Source organism: Chrysemys picta, chromosome 10 (assembly GCF_011386835.1).
Source record: "Chrysemys picta bellii isolate R12L10 chromosome 10, ASM1138683v2, whole genome shotgun sequence".
Lineage (NCBI taxonomy): Eukaryota > Metazoa > Chordata > Testudines > Emydidae > Chrysemys > Chrysemys picta.
Genome location: NC_088800.1, coordinates 62,652,408 through 62,677,677, shown reverse-complemented (window position 1 = coordinate 62,677,677; position 25,270 = coordinate 62,652,408). Strand labels below are relative to the sequence as shown.

General features: G+C 46.1%; 1 protein-coding gene across 7 annotated transcripts in view; it reads right to left on the bottom strand.

Annotated features, from left to right (window-relative positions):
• Positions 1-25,270, bottom strand: part of ABAT (4-aminobutyrate aminotransferase) — a 175,484-nt gene that overhangs the window by 93,667 nt on the left and 56,547 nt on the right. The window contains exon 2 of one of the 7 annotated variants that reach the window (XM_005295248.4): positions 24,546-24,824. The exons of the other annotated variants lie outside the window; for them this stretch is intronic. The gene's annotated coding sequence lies outside the window, so the exon portion shown is untranslated. The remainder of the gene's footprint in view (positions 1-24,545; positions 24,825-25,270) is intronic. 7 annotated transcript variants of the gene reach the window in all.

Genomic DNA, 25,270 nt, shown 5'->3' with positions numbered 1-25,270 from the left:
TAGATGCCCAGGAAGCTGCTAGTTTATTGTTGCATGGATGAAAAGTATGTTTTAGCAAACACTAAAAAGGTCAGAAGTTTAATTTCTATGTTACCATTAACCAAGATGGCATTTGCTTTACTTTACACATCGTTTTTTGACAGTTCCAGACAGTCCCTGCCAATCTGCGTTTATTAATTCGGAAAGACAATTTTTGTGTTGAAAAGAGCCCCTATGTCTTCCCTAAGATAATCAGCCTGACACTTGGTTGCACTTAGATTAGACATAGTTAAATTTAAAATCAAACCTATTTTGAAATTTGCCAACCTGAGAAAACACTTACATAATATTTGTTGTATACTTTGGAAAAGTTAGAAACTCACTGCAACGACATGACACCCACTTTCTCATGAGCGCCTCTTCTGGTCAGATGTGTCTGCGGTCTTTAAACAGTCCCAGACCTGGTATCAGGCCGTACCCACAGGGCTTCCTCCCTGGAGGCAATGGTTTTGCCATTTCTGGGCCCTTCTGGTCCCAGCTGGGCCACTAAGTAGTTCAGATCCCCTTCTGGAGGTCTACCGCTGTCCGATTGTAGGCCATTTCCCCAGTGGCCTATGGGGGGTGGGTGGGGGGGAGACACACACCACCAGGCCCACTCACTACTCCGGGTCCCAGCCAAGGACCTCAAGAATAGCAGCCACACACCACCCTGTCCCTTTAACAAAGCTACTTTCAGTTCCTTCGGCCACTTCCCCGCAGTCCCAGCCTTCACCCATGCTTCACCCTTAGCTCAGGGCCCTCCTGTATTCAGGCCCAGTAGCCAGCCAGGTGCTCTTCCACACTCCCACCCCCATCCTCCAGCACTGAGCTGTCCATGGTGCTGCAGTTCCCTTTAGCCAGCCTGGAACATCATCTACTCCTGAGGGCATTCTGCACCAAAAAAATAAAAATTCTGTGCACAGTATTTTAAAATTCTGCAAATGTTATTTGTCAAATGGGGAGGCTCCAGCATGGCAGCGGGGAGCACAGGCCACTGGCTGCACAGAGGTGGGAGATCACTGTGCAGCTCCCCTCCCCTCCCCCCCCGGGACACAGACTCAGCGGTGAGGCTGCGTCAAACCCTGACACAGTGCAAGGACTGGACTTGCCCCAGAAATACACCAGGGCCCTGCCCCTCCGTGCCAGGTGCGGGTAGGCAGGCTCAGCATGGCAGTATCCAAGTGTGGAGGGGCTTAGTGTGGGGAGATCCAGGTGTGGGTTGAGAGGGTTCTGCGTGGGGCAATCTGTGTGTGGGTGGCTCAGTGAAGGATCCAGGTGCAGGGGGGATCTGGATGCACAGGGGCTTGTTGGGGAGTTCTGGGTGCAATGGTAATAGTACTCAACAGGGGGGTCCAGATGAAAGGTGGTTGCGGCTCAGCGGCAGGGTCTGAGTGTCAGGGGGATAGAGCTCAGCAGGAGGGTCTCTGTGTGAGAAGCTCACTGGGAATGGTCCAGATGCTGGGGGAGTTGGGCTCAATGGGGTGGGGATCCAGGTGCAGCTGGTTGGGGCTCGGTTAGGGTGGGAATCTGGGTGTGGATGGCTCATTGGGGTAATCCAGGTGCAGAGGGAGTGGGGCTTGTTGGGGGGGGGTTCTAGGTGTGTGTGGGGGTGAGACTCGGTGGGAGGGTCTTGGTATGAGGGGGTCTGGATGCACGGGGGTTGGGTGGAAGGGGGAGCAGCTCCCTGTACAGTGATCCTTCCCCCTGCAGCTGAGGAGCAATGGGTGCAGGAAGCACCGGGGGGTGGGGTGGGGTTCAGAGCTTACTACAGCTGGGAAAGATCTGGGGGTGGGTCTGACATCCCTGGATGCCATGCAGGGGACGAGGAAGTCTCATCTTCCCCAGCCCAGCTGGGACTAGCAGCTAAGTCTGGCGGAGGGTAGGAGCCACCCGCCGGGTCTTCCCACGTCCTGTCCCCTGCCCCACAGTGATTTACCTCTGCCAGGTGCCCTTGGCACCCAAAACATACTGCTGGGGAGGGTCTTATGACCGCTCTTGTGGCTTCCCTTTGCTTCCCAGTCAGAAAGTCACTTTTCTGCAAGGAAACAAAGAAATCTGCGGGAGACATAAATTCTGTGCATGTTCAGTGGCGCAAAATTCCCCCAGGAGTAATCAGCTGCACTCCTCTGGCTCCAGGAAGAAACTGACTGGCTGCTCCCTGCAGCCTCTCGGATTGGCTAGCCCTTTGCAGTCTCTCTAGGCCACTTGGAAGACTTAGCTCCACTGCTCCGTTCCTCGGATGGGCGTGACAGGACCCTGACGCCTCCAGAAGGGGGCCTCTGGGCCTAGTCCACCCCATCATACTCATGATATACATTTATTAATTTTGGATCAGGAGTTTAATGAAGCTGGAGTTACCACTTGTAGAAAGCAGAGTTACTTGGTTTCCAGCAGAAGGTTCATTTAATTTGGTCCCCTTAATGCCTATTAATATCTTCCATCACAATGCCTCTCAATTTCCTCCATATAGGCTCAGACCCTTCAAAGACTTACACACCTGCTGAACTTCACACACTGTGTATTCCCATTTACTTCAATGAGACCTCTCACTAGTGTGTAAAAAGTTAAGTGCTGTATCTGAATTGTACATTATACATTGATTTTATGATATACTCCATTTTTCTGGCATATGCCTTGGTCAAAAGCCAATGTCACTGTGGTAGGGAACTGTTTTCAGGACAAAAAAAGTCATGTCCCCACCCACTGCCCCACTAGTTAATAAGCCAGGATATTACAGCTCTAAGCTATCTACTTGTTCTTTACTACTGTAATTCCTGGTTTCCTTCACATCCCTTAACTAAATTTGCTTTATAAGACATTGCCTCAGAAACCTCCCTAGGAAACGGATAAAACTGTAATCAGCCATTATTTTCTGTAATAACACACAAAACATGGCAATGAAGTTCTACCCATGGCACAAGGCTAAAATTTAACTTGGGGAAAAATAATGGATTTATAACGTTTATTAGGTCATCTAGTCTAGTCCCTTTCAGGATTGATCCCTTCTGCATGTTCTGCAGTAGCTTGTCTTGGCCACCTTCCTTCTGAATTATGAGATGCTTCTGTGTATGCAGATCAAACACACACTGGCTTTAGTTTTGCAGCCATATCACACTGCATACCTACTTTCTTTCCACTACCATCCCTAGTTCTCTTTCAGCATTATTGCTTTTCACACATCTTCCCCTTCTCACTAAATCTCTGTGTTACCAACTGTTTTCCCTGAACAGATTAGCTCATATTTTTGCTGGCAGAATCTTATTTTATTATTCCCTATCTAGCATCCTTTAAATTATAATGTTCATGCAATGTTTAAAATTACATTTTGAGATGGTATTGGCTTTATGTAAAAGCTCCTTGAAAACGACACAAAATTATTATTACAAAAGTTTAAGAATTAAGTAGCTTGCTTTAATTTTGCTTGACAGCTGTTTTAAAAAGTTTTATTATTTTGCAGCCTGAGGTCAGAATATATCATAGATAAGGCTAAAATTTAATCATGGGTATTTTTGGTAAGTCATGGACAAGTCATGGGGCAACAAACAAACAAAAATCACAGCCTGCCCATGACTTTTACCAAAAATACCCCTGACTAAATCTCTACTTCTGGGACCCTGCTGTTCCAGGGGGGGCTGCTGCAGTGCTGGGGGTTGACTGTCACCCTGCCATTGGGGACTACTCTCTGGATGGCCTCCAGGCACCCCAGGGCTGCTACTCCAGCTGCCCAGGGACCGCTGTTCGGGCACTTCCCGGAATCAGCCACGCTGGCCGCTGCTCCGGCTATCCAGGGTCGCCTGAGCAATGGCCGGTGCGGCTGGCCCTGGGGCAGCCCCCGGGACCGCTGCTCAGACACTCCCTGGGGCTCCCCAGAACTGCTATATGAGTGGTCCCCATGACCAGCCGCACTGGCCACTGCTGGCCAGGACCACCGTAGCAGCTGGTCCTGGGTCACTCCGGCAACGGCCGGTGTGGCTGGCCGTGGGGTGCCTGAGCTTGAAGTAATGGAATCAGTGACTTCTACGACTTCCATAAAAGAATCACAGCCTTAATCGTAGAATCATAGAAATGTAAATCTGGAAGGCACCTCAAGAGGTCATATAACCCATCCCCCCATGCTGAGGCAGGAATAAGTACATTTAGACCATTCCTAACAGGTATTCGCCTAAACCGTTCTTAGAAACCTCGACTAACAGGGATTCCACAATCTCCCTTGGTAACCTGTTCTTCAGCTTAACTATCCTTTATCACATAGTAAAGAAAACCAACTCCCTCTCTACTTCCGTTATGCATAGCTCCTCTCACTATGCTGGATCTTTTAACTGATTGGTACATTTGCCTAAATGTCCATTAAGTTGTTGCCATTTGTGAATCCTGTCTGCACTTAGGATTTCTCTTCTAATTTCCCACTAGTGTAGCACTATCAATGCAAGCAATCTCAGTATAATTCACTCCATAGGGCATGTAAATTTAAAGGCATAGGTTTTTATTTATTTTAGGTTTATTTGTTGTTTTAAATACATACACCCAGTTTAGTATTGGAAGTACTTTGCATTTTACTAAAACATACCCTGCAAGACAAATCTACATTTCAGAATGAAGTTCACAGGATCTGTATCTGAAACCACTGTTCAGCAAAAGTGCCAGAGTAAGAGGTGAAACACACGTATTTCAAGAATGCGAGACAGAAAATATCGTTGCTGCTGACTGCAGCCTTCTAGCTCATTCTTTCTGTTTAAAACACAGGAGCCTGCTTTAAATTCATGGGGGCAGATTCATTTCTCTCTCAACTGCTGAAAAACCATTTAAATGGGGACAATGAAATGGTTTAGTAAATTGCAGTACAAGCTGTGCAGTGCAATTACACCAAAGATCTCCACAACAATTTGGGGAGAATGGGCTCTTTCCTTTAGCTGCCCTCACTTATAAAAAAACCTTGACTTTGCTAGGCAGGCATGGCAGTTATGCCACTATGCAAGGAGTTAACTCAGGGGTCGACAACCTTTCAGAAGTGGTGTGCCGAGTCTTCATTTATTCACTCTAATTTAAGGTTTCGCGTGCCAGTAATACATTTTAACGTTTTTAGAAGGTCTCTTTCTATAAGACTATAATATAACACTAATCTATTGTTGTATGTAAAGTAAATAAGGTTTTTAAAATATTTAAGAAGCTTCATTTAAAATTAAAATGCAGAGCCCCCCGGACCGGTGGCCAGGACCTGAGCAGTGTGAGTGCCACTGAAAATCAGCTCACGTGCCGCCTTTGGCATGCATGCCATAGGTTGCCTACCCCTGAGCTAACTGTTCCTACCCTCAAGCTCACACACTTCATTTAATTCCAACGCAGATCTGAGAGCAAGAAGGGCTTTTTAATTTCATGTAGAAAATTTAGTGCTGGTAAAAGGTGGAAGACTGACAGCCCTAGGGACTGCAGTTCTGTCATTATCCATTGACCTGGTTCCAAGTAGGCAGCCATAGTGCAAACTTCCCTATACTGTTCCATCAACATGTTTAAAGACAGAAGTGGAAATACAACCTCCAAAAGCAAAAGAGTAGCTCCTTTTCCAAGCACCTTGGATCGTTTGCATGATAGATATTTACCCAAAAGCGGAGAGGAGTAGGTCATTTCACAATTCAGTACACTGTTGTCAGGTGACACTTTAGGGAGGGCAAAGTGTAGACAGCACTAAGTCAATGGAAGAATTCTTCCATCAATCTAGCTGCTGCATCTTTATGCCAATGTGCTGCTGTAGCATTTTAAGCATAGACAAGCCCCAAATCAGCTCCTGATCCTGGAGTCAACAGTCCTGAATGGCACTATTCACAGCAAGAAGGGACATAATTAGGAGCTGGGCAAATACTGCAAAGAGGATTCACAAATACTGTTTTGAATAACCCCTGAATTTGCTAGGATGATCTATACAAACCTTTTTCATACTTCTTCGCAAGAATAGTCATGGTAAGACCAAGTGTCCCGAATAATGTACAAATATGTATATACCCGCATTCACGCTGCAAATAAATTATCATTGTCTCCTACATAGGGAAGTGGCACTTACGAGAGCAGTTCTCCCAACTCACAGACACAATAATCCAAAAGGAGAGAGATGTAGATGTGTCACCTCAATGCACCCTTTGCAAAACAGACTGCGCATCTGGATGCAAAACAGAATTACTCTGTGTGAATATGACAAGAAAAAAACCACGAACAGTAAGTCTGCAAAAGAGCCAATAAATCTCTTTTTAGAGCATGAGGATCCAGTTGTTTTCAAAGCTAGGGTCCATATATGTAGCTAAATGTGAAATCTGTTAAGAGCCCTTGTCCAGAGCAGCATCAAAGAACACAGAACAAGCGCTGTGTATGTACCGACTTAATGCTTAAGAGTTCTTAAGGAAAAGGACACTGATGTTGTTGCTCTACAAGAAACTCATGCTGCAGACTATAAGCAAGCTGTAAAATATAAAATTAATGGCTATGAACTCATTGCCACCATGAATGATGCAAAATATGGCCTCACCAAGTACATCAGGCATGGCCTTAAGATATCTATCCTGGAGGAATCCAGGATGTTCATTATGGTCTGTTGTCCAATTCTTAGGTCAGCAATAGAGATTCCCATATTAACTTGTAAGTTAATGGAGAGGGTTTTATTGGCCCATCTCACCCCATCTTTGAAGTCATTCTACCAAAGGAACAGGCCAGTTTCGGACTGGGGTGAAGTTGCTGCAGCCAGGTTCTCACCACTAATAGTTATATTGAGGGTGGCTTCCAGCAGAATGTAAGAATCAAAACAGCATTGACTGATTTATCCATTGCCTATGATGCAGTATGGAGATATGGGCTATTGCCCAAGGCATCAAGGGTCATCAAATACCATAGCACTATGTGACTCCTGGCCACAATGTTGAGCAAATGTATCTACGGTGTCCTTTTGAATGGGAGATCAGCAAAGCACATGCCCTCTGTGGTGGTTTACCTCAAGGATCTGCGTTGTCCCCTTTCACTATACAATACCTATATTAATGTCTTACCTGACACAATTTTGCGTATGTTCATTTATGCTGATAACATCACTCTTGCAGTACAGGCAAAGACCTCATTGCCATCAGTGACATTCTCTCCACCAGCCTCAAGATAACATAGGAATACTTTCAGTACTGGAAGCTCTGCCCCAATGCCTCCAAAAGCTTGGTAATAGCCTTTTCCCTAAACAACAAAGCTGCCAAGGAACCACTTAATGTCCTCTTTCACCATCAACAGATCCGAAATGAGCCCTGTCTGAAGTGTAACTCTAGAGAGAAGCTTGTCTTTTAAAGCTCATCTGGAAAAGACATGTGAAAAGGTAAAAGCAACAATTAGCCTCATATGAAAACTCATAGGCGCAACATGGGATGCCAGTGCGAACACACTTTGAACAGCCACTGTAGAAGTGATATACTTGATCACTAAATTTAGTACACCAGTTTGAGCAGGCAGCTCTCACATTCCAAATCTCTGCATGTGTAGCTTATTGCCACAAAGAGAATTACAGCTGGAACATTAAAATCAACATCTGTTCAATGGTTGCCCACCCTGGCATGTATATCTGGCTGCACCCAAGATCTGGAGTGACAGGCATCCGGAGAGACAGTTACAAGTGAACCATGACCAACTTGAACTTACCAATCCATGAGGACCTCCAGAACTTTACAAAGACATGCATGAAATCTTGCAAGCCTTTTTGGCATTGGGCTAAAGCTCTTAAAAATGTCTTAATTCAGGGGTTCTCAAACTTCATTGCACGGGGACCCCTTCTGACAACAAAGTTACTACATGACCCCGGGGGTGAGGGAGGTGTGGAGCCCGAGCCCTGCCACCCTGGATGAGGGTGGAGCTTGGGCTTCAGCTTCAGCCCCAGGTCCCAGCAAGTCTAATGCTAGCCCTGGCAAACCCTTTAACATGGGGTCACGACCTACTTTGGGGTTCCAACCCACAGTTTAAGAACCGCTGTCCTAATTCAATCTGGAGGCACACTGGAAAGAATTCTGGGCTAATACTAATGTCTCAAACAACATCTGATTGCCAACCCACAAATGAACTTCCTTGCTTCAATCTATGCCAGAAACAATGATCCACATTGAATATTTTCAGAACATAGCGTGGCTGATGCGGTCATCTCTTACACCTCTGGAAGATGAGACACAATGTAACTGTGGACACCAGTCACAAACTATGGACCACACTGTAAAAAATAGTGCCCGTGTCGATCTTTTGCTGGTGGCATCTCAGACTTACACCAAGCCACTTCTGAAGCTACTTATTTATCTAGACTCGGCTATTTGAACATTGCTAATCACTTCTTTTGCCATACAAAGATGATGACAGGTGAATATATCAAAGCAGAGAGAAAGTAAGCAACTTGCCTGAGGATTACACATAGTTGTTAGCAGAGCTAAGGATGGTACCTAGAAATCCTGACTTACTGACCTAACCACTTAAAAAAAAAAAAAAGGAAAAAAATCTGGCAGTATGTTAGCTAAGGATATTTGGGGATGGTTTAATTGTAATTCACTCAGCCACAGGAAGAGAGTGAAGAATTCAGTCTGTGTATGTGAAATGAAAGTACAATAGATCACATTAAGTCTTTTTTCTTCAAGACTTTTTCCTCAGGTCATTCATGGTGGTTATTCTCGGTCTGCATGTCCAAAACTGGCAATGAATGGCACACTGGTAAAATATGGCTCCCACTTCCAAATACTGAGCCTGAGCCTGACTGTGAATTTGAAAAACAAACAAACAAACAAACAAACGCAAGAAGCCATCTTCCAAAGAAGGCTAACAGCATTTTGGGCTGTATAAGTAGGAGCATTGCCAGCAGATCAAGGGACGTGATCATTTCCCTCTATTCAGCAATGGTGAGACCTCATCCGGAGTACTGTGTCCAGTTTTGGGCCCCACACTACAAGAAGGATGTGGAAAAATTAGAAAGAGTCCAGCGGAGGGCAACAAAAATGATTAGGGGGCTGGAGCACATTACTTATGAGGAGAGGCTGGGGGAACGGGTTATTTAGTCTGCAGAAGAGAACAATGAGGGGGGATTTGATAGCTGCTTTCAACTACCTGAAAGGGGGTTCCAAAGATGATGGATCTAGACTGTTCTCAGTGGTACCAGATGACAGAACAAGGGGTAATGGTCTTAAGTTGCAGTGGAGGAGGTTTAGGTTGGAGATTAGGAAAAACTTTTTCACTAGGAGGGTGGTGAAACACTGGACTGGGTTACCTAGGGAGGTGGTGGAATCTCCTTCCTTAGAGGTTTTTAAGGTCAGGCTTGACAAAGCCCTAGCTGGGATGATTTAGTTGGGGATTGGTCCTGCTTTGAGCAGGGGGTTGGACAAGATGACCTCCTGAGGTCCCTTCCAACCCTGATATTCTATGATTCAAAGTTCCACAAGCTCCTTCTGTCAGGAGTCTTCTTTTTCTATTGGTCAGACTTTGAGAAGTCTAATTAAAATGATAATTGAATTATGTACCCTTGTGCATCTTTTAAAAAAAAATCATATAAAGGTGTGTAAAAGAGGAAGTTGTTTTTAGGGGTCTTTTTTTTTAAACCATCTTTTTCTTAAAAAAAAATACAACTGATATGAAATGTACCAAATTTGAAAGCTTTCACACTGAATATTCAAAGCCCAGGGAACTGCAGGAGTGTGATAACCAATGGCCAAGATAAGGTTTCCTTAAAACCCACAATGCAGGAGGTAGGAAAATCCTACCAAATAGGAGTAGCTTTGAACAGGAGCCAGACATCTTCCCTCTAGCATCCATGTGAGCTCAGTGCATCAAGGAGGTTATAGACTCTACTGGAGAGGTTTTAGTTGGGGGCTGTAGGTGACGGCTAGTGGCATTCTGTTACTGTCTTTGTTGGGCCTGTCTTGTAGTAGGTGACCTCTCGGTACCCTTCTGGCTCTGTCAATCTGTTTCTTCACTTCACCAGGTGGGTATTGCAGTTTTAAGAACGCTTGACAGAGATTCTGTAGGTATTTGTCTCTGTCTGAGAGATCGGAGCAAATGCGGTTGTATCTGAGAGCTTGGCTGTAGACAATGGATTGTGTGATGTGGTCTGGATGAAAGCTGGAGGCATGTAGGTAAGTATAGTGGTCAGCAGGTTTCCGGTATAGGGTGGTGTTTATGTGACCATCACTTATTAGCACTGTAGTGTCCAGGAAGTGGACCTCTTGTGTGGACTGGTCCAGGCTGAGGTTGATGGTAGGGTGGAAATCGTTGAAATCTTGGTGGAATTCCTCAAGAGCCTCCTTCCCATGAGTCCAGATGATGAAGATGTCATCAATGTAGTGCAAGTAGAGTAGGGGCATAAGGGGACGAGAGCTGAGGAAGCGTTCTAAGTCAGCTATAAAAATGTTGGCATATTGAGGGACCATGCGGGTACCCCTAGCAGTCCCGCTGACTTGGAAGGTATAAGTTGTCCCCAAATCTGAAATAGTTGTGGGTGAGGACAAAGTCACAAAGTTCAGCCACCAGGTTTGCCGTGATGGTATCGGGCATGCTATTCCTGATGACACCTACAGAATTTCTATCAAGCATTCTTAAAACTGCAATACCCACCTGGTGAAGTGAAGAAACAGATTGACAGAGCCAGAAGAGTACCAAGAAGTCACCTACTACAGTATAGGCCTGTAGCAAGGCTGTGGGACATCCCACAGCCCCGCTGAGGGCCGAACCTCCCCTAATCCCAACGTGGGCAGCGCCACTGGGTCCGGCGCCCGCCCCTCCGAGGTCACGGCCCCGACCCGGAAGTATAAAAGCTCGTCTGCAGAGCTCAGTGGAGCCCAGGACGGCGGAGAGAGCAGACGTCCGTGGCCGAGCTCCCGCTTGGGAAACAGCCGCAAGCCGCGACCGGCCTGCTGAGTCACCGGGCCGATCGAGCCTGCCCCGTGCCAGGTACCCCGAGAAGGAGCGGCCAAGCCTGCCCCGTGCCAGGTACCCAGAGAAGGAGCCGAGCCTGCCCCGTGCCAGCTACCCCGAGGAGGAGCCGAGCCTGCCCCGTGCCAGCTACCCAGAGGAGCCAATGCTGGTGGAGAGCACCGACGATACCAAGACGGCCCAGGTACCATATGAGGGGGAGTGTGGAAGTAGCCCGGGGGCAGCCGACCCTAGTCTGGCTGCTGCACTGCCAGAGCCGATGTCAGTGTGTTGCAGCCAGGATCCCCACTGACAGCAGCGAGTTTCCGTCGCTGCTAGGGCCCCGGGCTGGGACGCAGTCGAGTAGGAGGGCCTGCGTCCCCCCTGCCACCCACTCCTTGGGTGGCAGACTCCCCCTGTTTCCCCTGGCCTAGAGAGGCTGGGTGCCTGATTGACTATTTGTTTGCTGCCCCGCCCTGACCTAGGGCCTGGGCTGCCCCAAACTGACCCAGCCCCTGCTACAAGGCCTGGGCCACTGCTTGACTATTTGTTTGCTGCCCCGCCCTGTCCTAGGGCCTGGGCTATCACAAACTGACCCTGCCCCTGCTTAAGGGCCTGGGCCTCTGACAGACTGTTTGCTTGCTGCCTGCCCTGACTTAGGGCCTGGGCCACTATAGACTTTGCCTCAGCCCTTGCTTAAGGGCCTGGGTTTCGGACCGCTTGACTCAGCCCCTGCTTATGGGCCTGAGCCCCTAACCGTGTGCCTGTTGTCCCAGACTGCCGCCGGACCAGAGCGAGGCGGTGGGACATCCCACAGCCCCGCTGAGGGCCGAACCTCAGCCCAAACCTACTACAAGGCCCAACAAAGAAAGTAACAGAACGCCACTAGCCGTCACCTACAGCCCCCAACTAAAACCTCTGCAGCGCATCCTCAAGGATCTATAACCTATCCTGAAGGACGATCCCTCACTCTCACAGACCTTGGGAGATAGGCCAGTCCTCACTTACAGACAGCCCCCCAACCTGAAGCAAATACTCACCAGCAACTAAACACCACACAACAAAAACACCAACCCAGGAGCCAAACCCTACTACAAACCCTGGTGCCAATTCTGTCCACATATCTATTCAAGGGACACCATCATAGGACCTAACCACATCAGCCACACCATCCGGGGCTCGTTCACCTACACATCTACCAATGTGATATATGCCATCATGTGCCAGCAATGCACCTCTGCCATGTACATTGGTGAAACCGGACAGTTTCTACGCAAAAGAATAAATGGACACAAATCTGTCATCAGGAATCATAACATTCAAAAACCAGTAGGCGAACACTTCAATCTCTCTGGTCACTCAATAACAGATCTCAAAGTGGTAATTCTTCAACAACAAAAACTTCAAAAACAGACTCCAACGTGAAGCTGCAGAACTGGAATTAATTTGCAAACTAGATACCATCAGATTAGGCCTGAATAAAGACCGGGAGTGGTTGGGTCATTACAAAACCTGAACTTAATTTCCCCAATACTAATTTCTTCCTACTGTTACTCACACTTTCTTGTCAACTGTCTGTAATGGGCCACTCTCTTACCACTTCAAAAGTTATTTTTCCTCCCTTGGTATCCTGCTGTTAATTGTCTTATCTCCTTAGACTGACCTAACACTTGGTAAAGCAACTCCCATCCTTTCATGTATTTATACCTGCTCCTGTATCTTTTACTTCATACATCTGATGAAGTGGGTTCTAGCCCACGAAAGCTTATGCCCAAATACATTTGTTAGTCTCTAAGGTGCCACAAGGACGCCTCGTTTTTTGTTTTTTTGCTGATACAGACTAACACGGCTACCACTGAAACCTATAGCAACCGAGCCATGCTCAGTGGAAGGATTCTGCTCAGTATGTGCTGGGTTCATGGTACGACAGTCCACAGCCATCAGCATCTCAGAGAGAACAGGATTCCTCAAGGCCTCTCAGCATTTGAAAGAGGGGGAGACACTTATTTGACAGACAAAGTTTCCCAGGAAATAGTCAGAAAGCCAGCACAAAACAGAACCACCAGTGAGTGGAGTGTTCTACTTTGGATTGCACAGTTCACCAGAAGCATTATCACCAGCATTATTAATAATGGAATGAGCAATGACTATCTGGGAATGGAAACATGCATTTCCACAGGGTACATTCACATTGCACCTGGGAGCATGCTTCCCAGCTGAGGCAGACAAACGTTAGTTCTACTCGAGCAGTTTAGCTGGCGGTAGCACAGGCAGCAGCTCAGGCTAGCCCTGGGGTTCCAGGCAGGTTTGTACTCAGGCAGCTGGTGCAAGCTGCTGCCCTTACTGCCATTTTAGCCAGGGATACATTTTGCACACTGATATTTACTTTTGACTATTTGTTCCTCTAATAGTCTTAAAGGTTCTCTGTAGAACAGGATATAATTGGGAACGCCACAATTGCATTTGAGTTCTCAAGTACACAGGTTGTCATAGTTACAAACAAGCCTGAGTTTTTGTTCTTCCTATGTGCTTATTTACTTTCATTTTATTGATCGAACACGCCTTCCCACCACCACCCTACAAGATGTTTACCGTTCAGAAAATAAGTGGGCCTGTTCTACTTTTCCCAGTCTTGGCAGTGAGGAGCAGCAGCAGATTTGCCATGGTAGTGACACACAGGTGAACATAGCAACAATGAGGACACAATGACACGGAAGGGCTTTGGCAGTGTGGCTGCTCACACCCACGCTAGGTCAATCTGGGTGCTCAGACGTGGAAGTTGATCACACAAGTTAACTCAGCGGTGAAGATATAGCCTAATGGATCACACTATTCGAAAAATCTTCCCCACAATATTCAGCCTAACCTTATGAAGGCTTTTGACCTGGTCAGCAGAAAGTCTTTTCCAACTGCTAGAGAGATGTGGTTGCACCCCATTCTCCTCAGTCTGATTCAATCCTTCCCCAGTGGCATGATGTCTGAAGTTCAATATTATGGTGACCAACCTGACAGCTTTGAAATCTGCAGTGGTGTCAAACAGCGATGTGTTTTGGCACCAACACTCTTCAGTACATTCTTCTTTCTCTGCTTCATCATGCTTTCTCACCTAGCACCAGCAATGTATGTCACCATCTGTCAGGGTTCCTTCCCCACTCTAAACTCCAAGGTACAGATGTGAGGACCCGCATGAAAGACCCCCTAAGCTTATTTTTACCATCTTAGGTTAAAAACTTTCCCAAGGCACAAATTCCACCTTATCCTTGAACCGTATGCTGCCACCACCAAGTGAGTTAGACAAAGATTCAGGAAAAGGACCACTTGGAGTTCCTGTTTCCCCAAAATATCCCCCAAGCCCTTCACCCCCTTTCCTGGGGAGGCTTGAGAATACTCTACCAACCAGATAGGTAACGAAGTGAGCACAGACCAGACCCTTGGGTTTTAGGACACTAAAACCCAACCAGATTCTTAAAAAAAAAACAAAAAAAAAAAACTTTATTATGAAGAAAGAAAAAAAGTAAAAGAAGCACCTCTGTAAAATCAGGATAAAGATAACTTTACAGGGCAATCAGATTGAAATACAGAGGATTTCCCCTCTAGGTAAAACTTTTAAGTTACAAAAACAGGGATAAACCTCCCTCTTAGCACAGGGAAAATTCACAAGCTAAGACAAAAGATAATCTAATGCATTTCTTTGCTATTACTAGATGCTTAGTCCAGATATGCTTAGGATGATGTATTTGCCCTGCCCTGGTTCCTTTGCTGACTCCAAGAGAACAAAACAAAGACCTTCCCCCACAGATTTGAAAGTATCTTCTCCCCTTATTGGTCCTTTTGGTCAGGTGCCAACCAGGTTATCCTAGCTTCTTAACCCTTTACAGGTAAGGAGGGATTTTATGCTACCCTTAGCTGTATGTTTATGACACCATAACAGATCAGATGGAAAACTCTTCAACTTTACACATGTAAGAGCAAAAAGCAAAGTCAAACTCCTGCTGGTAGCAGAACTTTTTTTCCCCCACCAATGATGCAGTGTTCATCACATACACAGGAGTTCCAGTACCTTGGCAATAGCTTTGCTCTAGCTTTTGTTGAATTTTGACTAACCATCACTCTAAAGAAGATAACGATTATGGCAAAAGGTGTGCCGACTGCATCAGATGTTTTAATAGCTAGCTCCACACTAGAAGTTGTGCATAAGTTCTGCTATCCAAGATCAACTTTGGATAAGCTTGTCACCTAGAGATAAGTTAATTCTTGCACCAGAAAGGCAGCTACCTCATTTGGCCCACTGACCAAATGCATGTGGGAAAACAGGAAACTAAACATTGAACACTAAGATATGGGTCTATCAGACATGCACGCTGAGAATGCTGCTGCATGGTAGTGAGACCTAGACCACTTACAGGATCAGAGAAGACTAATCACTTTCCACACTTGCTATCTTTGTTTTATTCTAAATATCAAGTGAGAAACCCAAGTTCCTGACACCACAGTACTTGAGAAAGCAAAATTGCCAACTCTAATTTTTTCTCCAACTCATATGTTTCTGTTGGCTTGGTCATTTGTACTGGATGGACAATGGATGCATTCCAAAGGATCTCTCGTATGAGAACTTGCAGAAGATCCAAGACCACTGGGATGACCTAGGCTTAGGTTCAAGGACATTTGTCAGCAGGACTTGAAAAGTTTGAACATCAACACTGCAAGCGGGGAAGATGCAGCTAGCAACAGGCCACAATAGAAGGCTGTGCTGCACCAGGACGTCAAAGAGGCTGAAGAGAGAGGAAAGCGAAGACGGCATCAAGGGCTAGTAGCACACTAGTTTCATCCTCTGGTCTTGCACTTTTTGCCTGCATTATTTATGGCAAGGACTATTGCTTGAGAATTGGACTTTTTAGCCACTTGCGATGCTGCAGCATGACATGCAGTAACTGAACTGCTTTGGTGCTTACACCATAGTCTTTTGAGACGGATGGCTGCCATATAACTCACTGTATCACCCTGAACTATGCCTTGCTTTTCTTGGTGCTTATATTCTTTAAATACTTGGCAACAATTATGTCTCCACCATGCTCCTTATCTATTAACCAGAATATTGCAGTAAAAATGGTAAAGATATGAAACATCATGAAATAATATATATGAGATGGGATTCCCAACAGAACAGTAAAACCAGTCACAAAATATCCTAAATATTCTAATCCCAATGAGCTAATGAACCACTGCTTAAAGGAACATCAATGGTGAAATTTAGATCATCTTTATGTCAACTAATGCCTCACTTATCAATCCAAAAGCAGAGTTTCTTTTCAAACATACTAAGTAGAATAGAAGGTAGTTATGCCATTGAAATCAATGATGCCAGGCCTCCACTCTAAGGCTTTGTGTAGACTAAAATTTAAAGGTGTGCTGTTTGACTGGTTTAAGTATCTCATTCCAACACTTTCTAAGACTCATCAGGACAAGACAAGTTATACTTTAGCATATGTTTTGACAGCAAACTCTCCACAACGGGGACCATCTTTTTGTTACATGTTTATATAGCACATAGGGCACAAGGGTGCCCTAAGGCCTCTAAGTGCTGCTGCAGTACAAATACCAAACAACAAGAAGCCACCTAGTTAAGTTAAGGCCTAGTTTCCATTCGAGGTTTTAATTTGGCCAGTTTAGCATCTGCTAAAGTACAATTTAGTGCATCTCACTGCCTTTAGAAGGTGTTCAATAGATTGAGCTACTTAACATGATCTAACATCACATCTTTAATCCAAGTCTACATAAAGCCCTGGGGGGGGGGGGGGGGGAAGCCTGAAGCCTAAATTTAGACACATTAATTTGAAGCCCTGAGTTATTCTGAGTGATAACACTTTGTGGAAGAGGTGAGGTGTAGTAACAGCTTTATCACAAAAAACAAATAGAATGAGTTGGAAAGAGGTAAATGCAGAAATACTGCAGAAGTGGGAGTAGTGTCTTGGATGTAGCATTAATCAAAAGAACACAGTCTGACTGGGTACTTGATCGGAGCAGTTTGCTAGAGTTATAAGAGCATTGTGCTATATGTAAATTATAAATTAGGTTTTCCTTTTATCATCTGATATCGCTTATCAACAATTCACATACTTCTCTGATTAATTAGACTGAGAACAATGTATCCTGTGTCTCGATCAAATCATGTCTACTGGAACAAAGAAAATAGCCCACTACTGGTGTTCAATCTTTCCCAACTGCTCAGAAGCCACTCAATAGAAGTTGGTGGTGCCTAGACTTGCTGGGAGTTTTAGTGAACCAGGTGTGTGTGCTGGGCAGAATCTGTATTAATGTGGGGGAAGAAAGGACTGAGAAACATCAAGGACCCGGGGGCAAGGTGGAAATAGGGATGGTTAGGACTCAGGCTGGAGACCCCAGAGACTGGGGGTCTAGAAGGAAGGAGTTGGTAGGGAGAGGACATAGGCTTTGTATAGTGTATCAGCACAAGGATGCAGACTTAACACTAACAATCCACTAAAGTAGTATACATAACGGAAATAAATAGCATATGTGTTAGCTTGCACATCTCAGACCATGCAGCAGGTCAGCTGTGGTAAAGGGTGCTCCTGGCCTCATGGATCTTACAGAGTAGTAGTGATGGTGCCTGTGAACCAGGAAGAATCATGATGTGAACAGCATTTCTTTCCATCCCACAAAAGCTACAGAAAGAGACGTTACAAAACTGAGGAGATTTTAAATTGAATTGATCTAATTCTCTAAGAAGTTTTGAGGAACAAAATGAAATTTAAAAAATCTTCAAAAGCCTTCTGAGAACCAAGGCCACTGATGCATAAAGATGCACAATTTGGGAAGCATGTAATATAGGAGTGACAAAATGTAGGTCTTCACATCAAGGCTGAAGCATCTTACTATAGTTTTAACAACTTAAGTTCCAGCCATTGCTATTTGAGGAACAACATAAATACCTAATACATCAGGCCATGTGTCACTTGAAAAGCACGGGAGCTAGTGTAAGCTGTTACATCTTAATGTGAAATTAACAACATATTGCATTATAAAGTACATACATTCACATGACAAGAAATAAATTAAGAGGTATAAACCTGAAGCAAAGTTCTTTCTCATGACATCTACTTCGCACTTATCTATAAACCCAAAGAACTTCCTACTTCTTGCCAAGATAGGGTTTTGGGTAGATTGTGGATTTGACAAGGAAGTGGAACATCAGTAAAAATCTGATAGAGTTGTCAGTTTCTGTGCCCATATAATAGAGTTACAAGAAGGTACAGATTTAAAATGTTTGATTTTTATTTATATTTAAAAATTTTCTCCTCTGAAGTATAATAATTAATATCTATATTTTAAGTGAATTGTAATGCTGTTGAAAGATGCCAGATGGACAGCCCTGGAGACAGAAGACCTTTATTTAGCCATAGAACAGATACAGCAAGGGCAACAGCAGTTAACGCTTCCATACAGACCTACAGGGACAACTTTGGGGGTCAGAGTATAGTTCAATCTAAATAGCCGCTTTAGTCTTTCCCTGTTTACTAAGGCGGATACCAGTTAGAACAGGGATTGTCTGTTTTGTGTTTGTTCAGTGTCTAGCACAATGGGGTACAAGTCCATGAGTGTGGCTCCTTGGTGCTACAGAAATACAAACCTATAACTATTGTGCCACTTCCGTTCAGAAGTGGATTTAGGCTAAACAAGACCTGACTTCAAATACTTAAGTTTTCCCAAGGCAGATTCTTCCTCCCAGCCCTCATTCTAGCACAGCGTTTCCCAAACTTGGGACGTCGCTTATGTAGGGAAAGCCCCTGGCGGGCCAGGCCAGTTTGTTTACCTGCCGCGTCCGCAGGTTCGGACGATCGCGGCTCCCACTGGCTGTGGTTCGCTGCCCCAGGCCAATGGGAGCTGCTGGAAGTGGCGGCCAGTACGTCCCTTGGCCGCTTCCAGCAGCTCCCATTGGCCTGGAGCAGTGAACTGCGGCCAGTGGGAGCCGCGATCGGCCGAACCTGCAGACGCGGCTGGTAAACAAACTGGCCTGGCCCGCCAGGGGCTTTCCCTATACAAGCGACGTCCCAAGTTTGGGAAACACTGCTCTAGCACTGTGTTCCCACTTCCACTTTTTGAGCCCTTCGTATTCCTCTAAATGAGGCTGCTCAAGCCCAGTTCCCTGGCAGGCTGTGCCAGCTGACAGAAATTAGATATGCACTGGGTCACTTCCTACTAGTACACTTGTGAGTCACTGTTGCATGTGGAGTTGGACCCCCTCTAATCCCAGTGTCCTCATCCAGTGATTCTCCATTAATATAGCCCTGAGTGAGGGGGTGGTGATTTTAAAACAAACAAACAAAGATCTGAACAAACTACCACCCTGTGATCTCCAGCCCAAAGAGCCATCAGATATTAACAACTTTTCATTTCTCAAATCTTGAGCTAAATGAAAGATACATGACTTAATTAACATACTGTTGAAGCCACTTGTGAGGACAACCTTATTACTTTCTCCTCTTTGGAACATAGTACAGCCTTCCCAAAGGAAACACTGGAGAATCAGAGTACAGGTCTAAAACTGTACTGGAACAGAATCAAATGCGGGAGGTATGTTTGAGGGTTTAGAATCAGTTTCTTACAAGTTCAGCAAGTTCTGGTTACAGTTGTGGAACTATCCTTATATTTGGCATAAACCTATCTGTTAGGTTCATGGATAAATGACTGGTAAAACACAAAACTATACACTTATTACCCTGTTAGCAGCCAAATTTTAAAAAATGTCTTAAAATGCATAAAATTGAGATTGCAATGATTACCTTGGTTACTAATCTGTATGTACAAATCCTAAGTCTCAAATACTTCCTTAAACTGGCATATTCTGAATCAACTGTGCACTTAATTTTTATTCATTTAAAAAAACTGGAAAAATACCCCAAATTAAAACCTCATTATGAAGCTTCTGATGTTTCACAAAAAGGAACATCCAGTCTAGTTTTCAAAGGGGCCAAACAAACCAACCTCATAATGACAGACTCATACTTTTAGATTAATTGTCCCACAATTATCTCCAACCCCCCAGAATGCTAAACCTAAGTAAAGGTTTATCTGCTCAAACCTTATCTGTATTTGTTCACCAACCCAACATCCCACCTAAGCTTTCTAAGAGATCATGAAACTAAACAAGATATAAATTGTCAAATGAAACGGATTCTAAAAGTGTCATTCATTCTTCTGTTTCCTGAAGACAAAACTAATCTATACAAAACAAAAAACACCCCACACATTATGTAGGGAGGATTAAAAATGTAAGAGAGAACTCTAGCTTCCTTAAGGTGACCCTCATTTTAATTGAAGGAACAGGAAAGCAAATGGTGACTATACATTGACTAGCAAACATTTCAAAAAATAGTTACACACACATGTACAAAGACACACCTTTGAATATAGCAAGGGATGTTAAGGGTAACAAGAAGGGTTTCTACAGGTATGTTTGCAACAAGAAAAAGGTCAGGGAGAGTATGGGACCCTTAATGAATGGGGGAGGCAACATAGTGACAGATGATGTGGAAAAAGCTGAAGTACTCAATGCTTTTTTTGCCCGTCTTCACAGACAAGGTCAGCTCCCACACTGCTGTCCTGGGCAACACAGTATGGAGAGGAGGTGAGGAACCCTCAGTGGTGAAAGAACAGGTTAAGGATCATGTTAAGGACATGACAAGTCCATGGGTCCAGATCTAATGCATCCGAGGGTGCTGAGGGAATTGGCTGATGTGATTGCAGAGCCATTGGCCATTATCTTTGAAAACTCGTGGCGATCGGGGAAGGTCCCAGATGATTGGAAAATGGCAAATATAGTGTCCCTCTTTAAAAAAGGGAAGAAGGAGAACCCAGGGAACTACAGACTGGTCAGCCTCACCTCAGTCCCATGATTTTTCCAGGAGCAGGTCCTCAAGGAAACCATTTTGAAGCACTTGGAGGAGAGGAAGGTGATCAGGAACAGTCAACATGGATTCACCAAGGGCAAGTCATGCCTGACCAACCTGATTGCCTTCTATGATGACATAACTAGCTCTGTGGATATAGTGAAAGCAGTGAACATGATATCTTGACTTTAGCAAAGCTTTTGATACGGTCTGCCACAGTATTCTTGCCAGTAAGTTAAAAAAATATGGATTGGATGAATGGACTATAAGATGGATAGAAAGCTGGCTAGATTGTCGGGCTCAAGGGGCAGTGATCAACGGCTCGATGTCTAGTTGGCAGCCGGTATCAAGCGGAGAGCCCCAGGGGTCAGTCCTGGGCCCAGTTTTGTTCAACATCTTTATTAATGATCTGATGATGGGATGGATTGCAACCTCAGCAAGTTTGCAGATGACACTAAGCTGCGGAGAGAGGTAGATACGCTGGAGGGTACGGATAGGGTCCAGAGTGACCTAGACAAATTGGAGGATTGGGCCAAAAGAAACCTGATGAGGTTCAACAAGGACAAGTGCAAAGTCCTGCACTTAGGACGGAAGAATCCCATTCACTGTTACAGACTAGGGACCGAATGGCTAGGCAGCAGTTCTGCAGAAAAGGTCCTGGGGATTACAGTGGATGAGAAGCTGGATACGAGTCAGCAGTGTGCCCTTGTTGCCAAGAAAGCTAACGGCATATTGGGCTGCATTAGTAGGAGCATTGCCAGCAGATTGAGGGAAGTGATTATTCCCCTCTATTCAGCACTGGTGAGGCCACATCTGGAGTATCGTGTCCAGTTTGGGGCCTCCCACTATAGAAAGAATGTGGACAAATTGGAGCACATCCAGCAGAGGGCAACAAAAATTAGCAAGGTGCTGGGGGCACATGACTTACGAGGAGAGGCTGAGGGAACTGGGCTTGTTTAGTCTGCAGAAGAGAAGAGTGAGGGAGGATTTGACAGCAGACCTCAAGTAGCTGAAGGGGAGTTCCAAAGAGGATGGAGCCAGGCTGTTCTCAGTAGTGGCAGATGACAGAACAAGAAGCAATGGTCTCAAATTACAGTGGGGGAGGTCTAGGTTGGATATTAGGAAACACTATTTCACTAGGAGGGTGGTGAAATCTCCATTCTTAGAGATTTTAATGGCCCGGTTTGACAAAGCCTTGGCTGGGATGATTTAGTTGGTGTTGGTCCTGCTTTGAGCAGGGGATTGGACTAGATGACCTCCTGAGGTCTCCTCCAACTCTAATCTTCTCTGATTCTATGTATATCTAAATACATACGTACGCACACACCTTTCAACAACAAATTTTCTTCTTAGTAATTAAACCCTTCAATTTGTCATTCTGTCAAAAGCATTCCAAGTAAATTCTTAAAATCTTAACACAATAGATACAGTACTCCTTCCAATACACACACACACACACACAAAGTTTATGACCCTTACATTGCTTGGATGAAAATATGTAAGTTTAAATTGTACTTTTTTTTTTATTCCTTTGAAAACAGCTGCTGTTAACTGCATTGTTGAGAAATATCATTGATGTCAGCTTCCTTCAGTAACTGCCATAAGACCAAAGATCCATCAGAGAAAAGAATCTAGCAGCAACTCTGCAGTTCAACTGAGGAGAAAAAACAGCCATCTATTTTAATGTATCTAGCTCTTACAAATTGCCAGTGCTCAATCTAAACCCAGGCTGAGTGAAGTTGGAGAGAAAGATAGTCACTTCAGTTCAAAACAAGGCCACATGCCTGCATAGAGCAGGGGTCGGCAACCTACAGTACGCGTGCCAAACATGGCACGCGAGCCGATTTTGAGTGGCACACTGCCTGCCCGGTGAGAGGAGGAGGGGCCGGAAAGCGCCACGCTGGGGGAAGAAGCAGGGGAGGAGGGAAGCTTGGCTGCCGCAGGACCAAGCTTCTGCCTCCTGCCCACGCAGGGGAGAGCGGTAGGCGGGGGGCTGGGACCCCCCCACACACCGCTCTCCCCTGCGATGCCAGGAGGCAGACGCTTGGTCCTGTGGCAGCCAAGCTTCCCTCCTCCCCCGCTTCTTCCCCAAGCGTGGTGCATTCCGGCCCCTCCTCCTCCTCCCTCTCAGCAATGGGCCTTGCGAGGGGGAGGGGGCGCGGAGCAGAGCCGAGCCGAGTGGCAGCGTGCTCCCTGTTCTGTAGAGGACGCAGAGAGAGGTAGGGACAGAGCCTGGGGGAAGGGGGTGGAACAGGGCATATCCCTCCCAGCCCCCTGCCATGAGCCGCTCAGGGCAGGGGGCTGGGAGCACCCCCACGAGCCGAGCACCCCAGCCTTCTGCCCTGCACACCCCACACCTCCCTCAGCCCTCTGCCCTGACCTCCTCCCAACACCCAGCCTTCTGCCCTGCACGTCCACACGCACCCCAGCCCTCTGCCCGGACCTCCTCCAAACATCCAGCCTTCTTCCCTGCACCTCCACACACACCCCAGCCCTCTGCCCTGACCTCCCACCAACACCCAGCCTTCTGCCCTGCACCCCCACACCTCCCCCAGCCCTCTGCCCTGACCTCCCACCAACATCCAGCCTTCTGCCCTGCACCTCCACACACCCCCAGCCCTCTGCCCTGACCTTGAGTCCCCCCAACACCCAGCCTTCTGCCCTGCACCCCCACAGACCCCCAGTCCTCTGCCCTGACCTCGAGTCCCCCCAACACCCAGCCTTCTGCCCTGCACCCCCACATACCCCCAGTCCTCTACCCTGACCTCGAGTCCCCCCAACACCCAGCCTTCTGCCCTGCACCTCTCCACACCTCCCCCAGCCTTCTGCCCTGCACCTCCACCCCACCCCCGACTTATAGAGACAGACCTTCTAAAAAATGTTAACATGTATTACCGCACGCGAAACCTTAAATTAAAGTGAATAAATGAAGACTCAGCACACCACTTCTGAAAGGTTGCCTACCCCTGGCATAGAGGGTACCTGCTCTGTCACTTAACACATCGGGTAGCACTTTACCTCACATCTGTATAAGATTCAAAATCAACTCAATGAATGTTCTTGTCCAGAAATAAAGTAGTGACAGATCTAGAACTGGAATGTATTTGTTTCAAATGACCTCCTAGTTTCCAAATACTGTATCTTCCTTATAACTGTGGGATTAAAAAATAGCATGTGTCTCTAAAGATTAGCTCTGTAACGCATCACTTGTGCTCTGGCTTATAATGCCACAGCTGTAATATCGGGGAACACGATTCCTACAAAATATCTAGTCTTATATTTGTTTCCTTGATATCCTGCACAGTAAGCATGCATGCATGAATGCATGTATGTATATATAATTAGCCATCACGATGCAATGTACTTTCATGTTCCCATGGTGCATTCATTCTCTGAACTGTAGAGTTAAAGAGAAATACATATGCACACACAATAAAAGCAGTGGCTATGTAGTAGCAGTAACAAAAACCAAGAGCTGGCTGTCTTGCTAGTTGCACCGAGAAACACAGCAGACTTGAATGCCACTGATGGGTTGCCATGGCTGCAAGGGGGCAGGGGAGGAACAAGAGGAAAGATGAACCAGTGTGCAGTAAAAGGCTGAGCTATTTCAGTTTTAAATCACTGTGACAGCTCTTCAGCTGAGCTATTACATGGTTGCTGTGGTAACAAATAGGAGAAAAATCACAGAGGAAATCTGTAATTATTACAAGGGAGATAGTGACTTACCCAGTTCAGTAATCAGCACATTACAGTGATTCAAGCTGTCATGAACTCCTAACCACTATGGAATAATGCAGGGTCATCGAGCCATATCTGCTGCAGTGCCACGCCAGAACGAAATGCAAGCAAGATCCAGTCTTGGTTGCTTCACACTATGTCTCAGCAAGAGTTTTTTCTAACAGCTCTAGGTAGCCAAGTCCAGCTGCTTTGCATTAATGCAATGCTTAGTGTAATGCTCCCTCACTCTCCCGGTCGGAGGGAAGCCACTCAGGCTAGGACCAGAGTCTGTAAGACAGGCAAAAACCCCAATACGGCTGCGCGGTTAATAGTCAATACCAGGCTTTAGCCTGGACTGGGGTAGCTCAAGTACTCACCCTTTAACTACAGTCTATCAGGGCTGGCTGGGGCCTGGGCGGAACTCAGGCAGCCAGCAAACATACACTCTCGCAGGGCTGGCTTTGGCCTGGGCGGAGCTAAGGCAGCCAGCAAACAAACAGTCTCTGTCCTGGGCTAGAGTCTCCTTGCACCGTGTAGGGGGTCAGCCACCCGGGGTGGGCTGGCAGGGGGACGCAGGCCCACCCTATTCCACCGCGTCCCAGCCCAGGGCCCTGGCACGGGCAGGATTGGCTGCCCCTGTGTCAGCGGGGATACAGCCGCAACACGCCGACTGAGCCACGCCGGGCTCTGCAGCTGGCTGCTCCGTGGCTGCCCCTGGGCTACTTCCTGCCTCC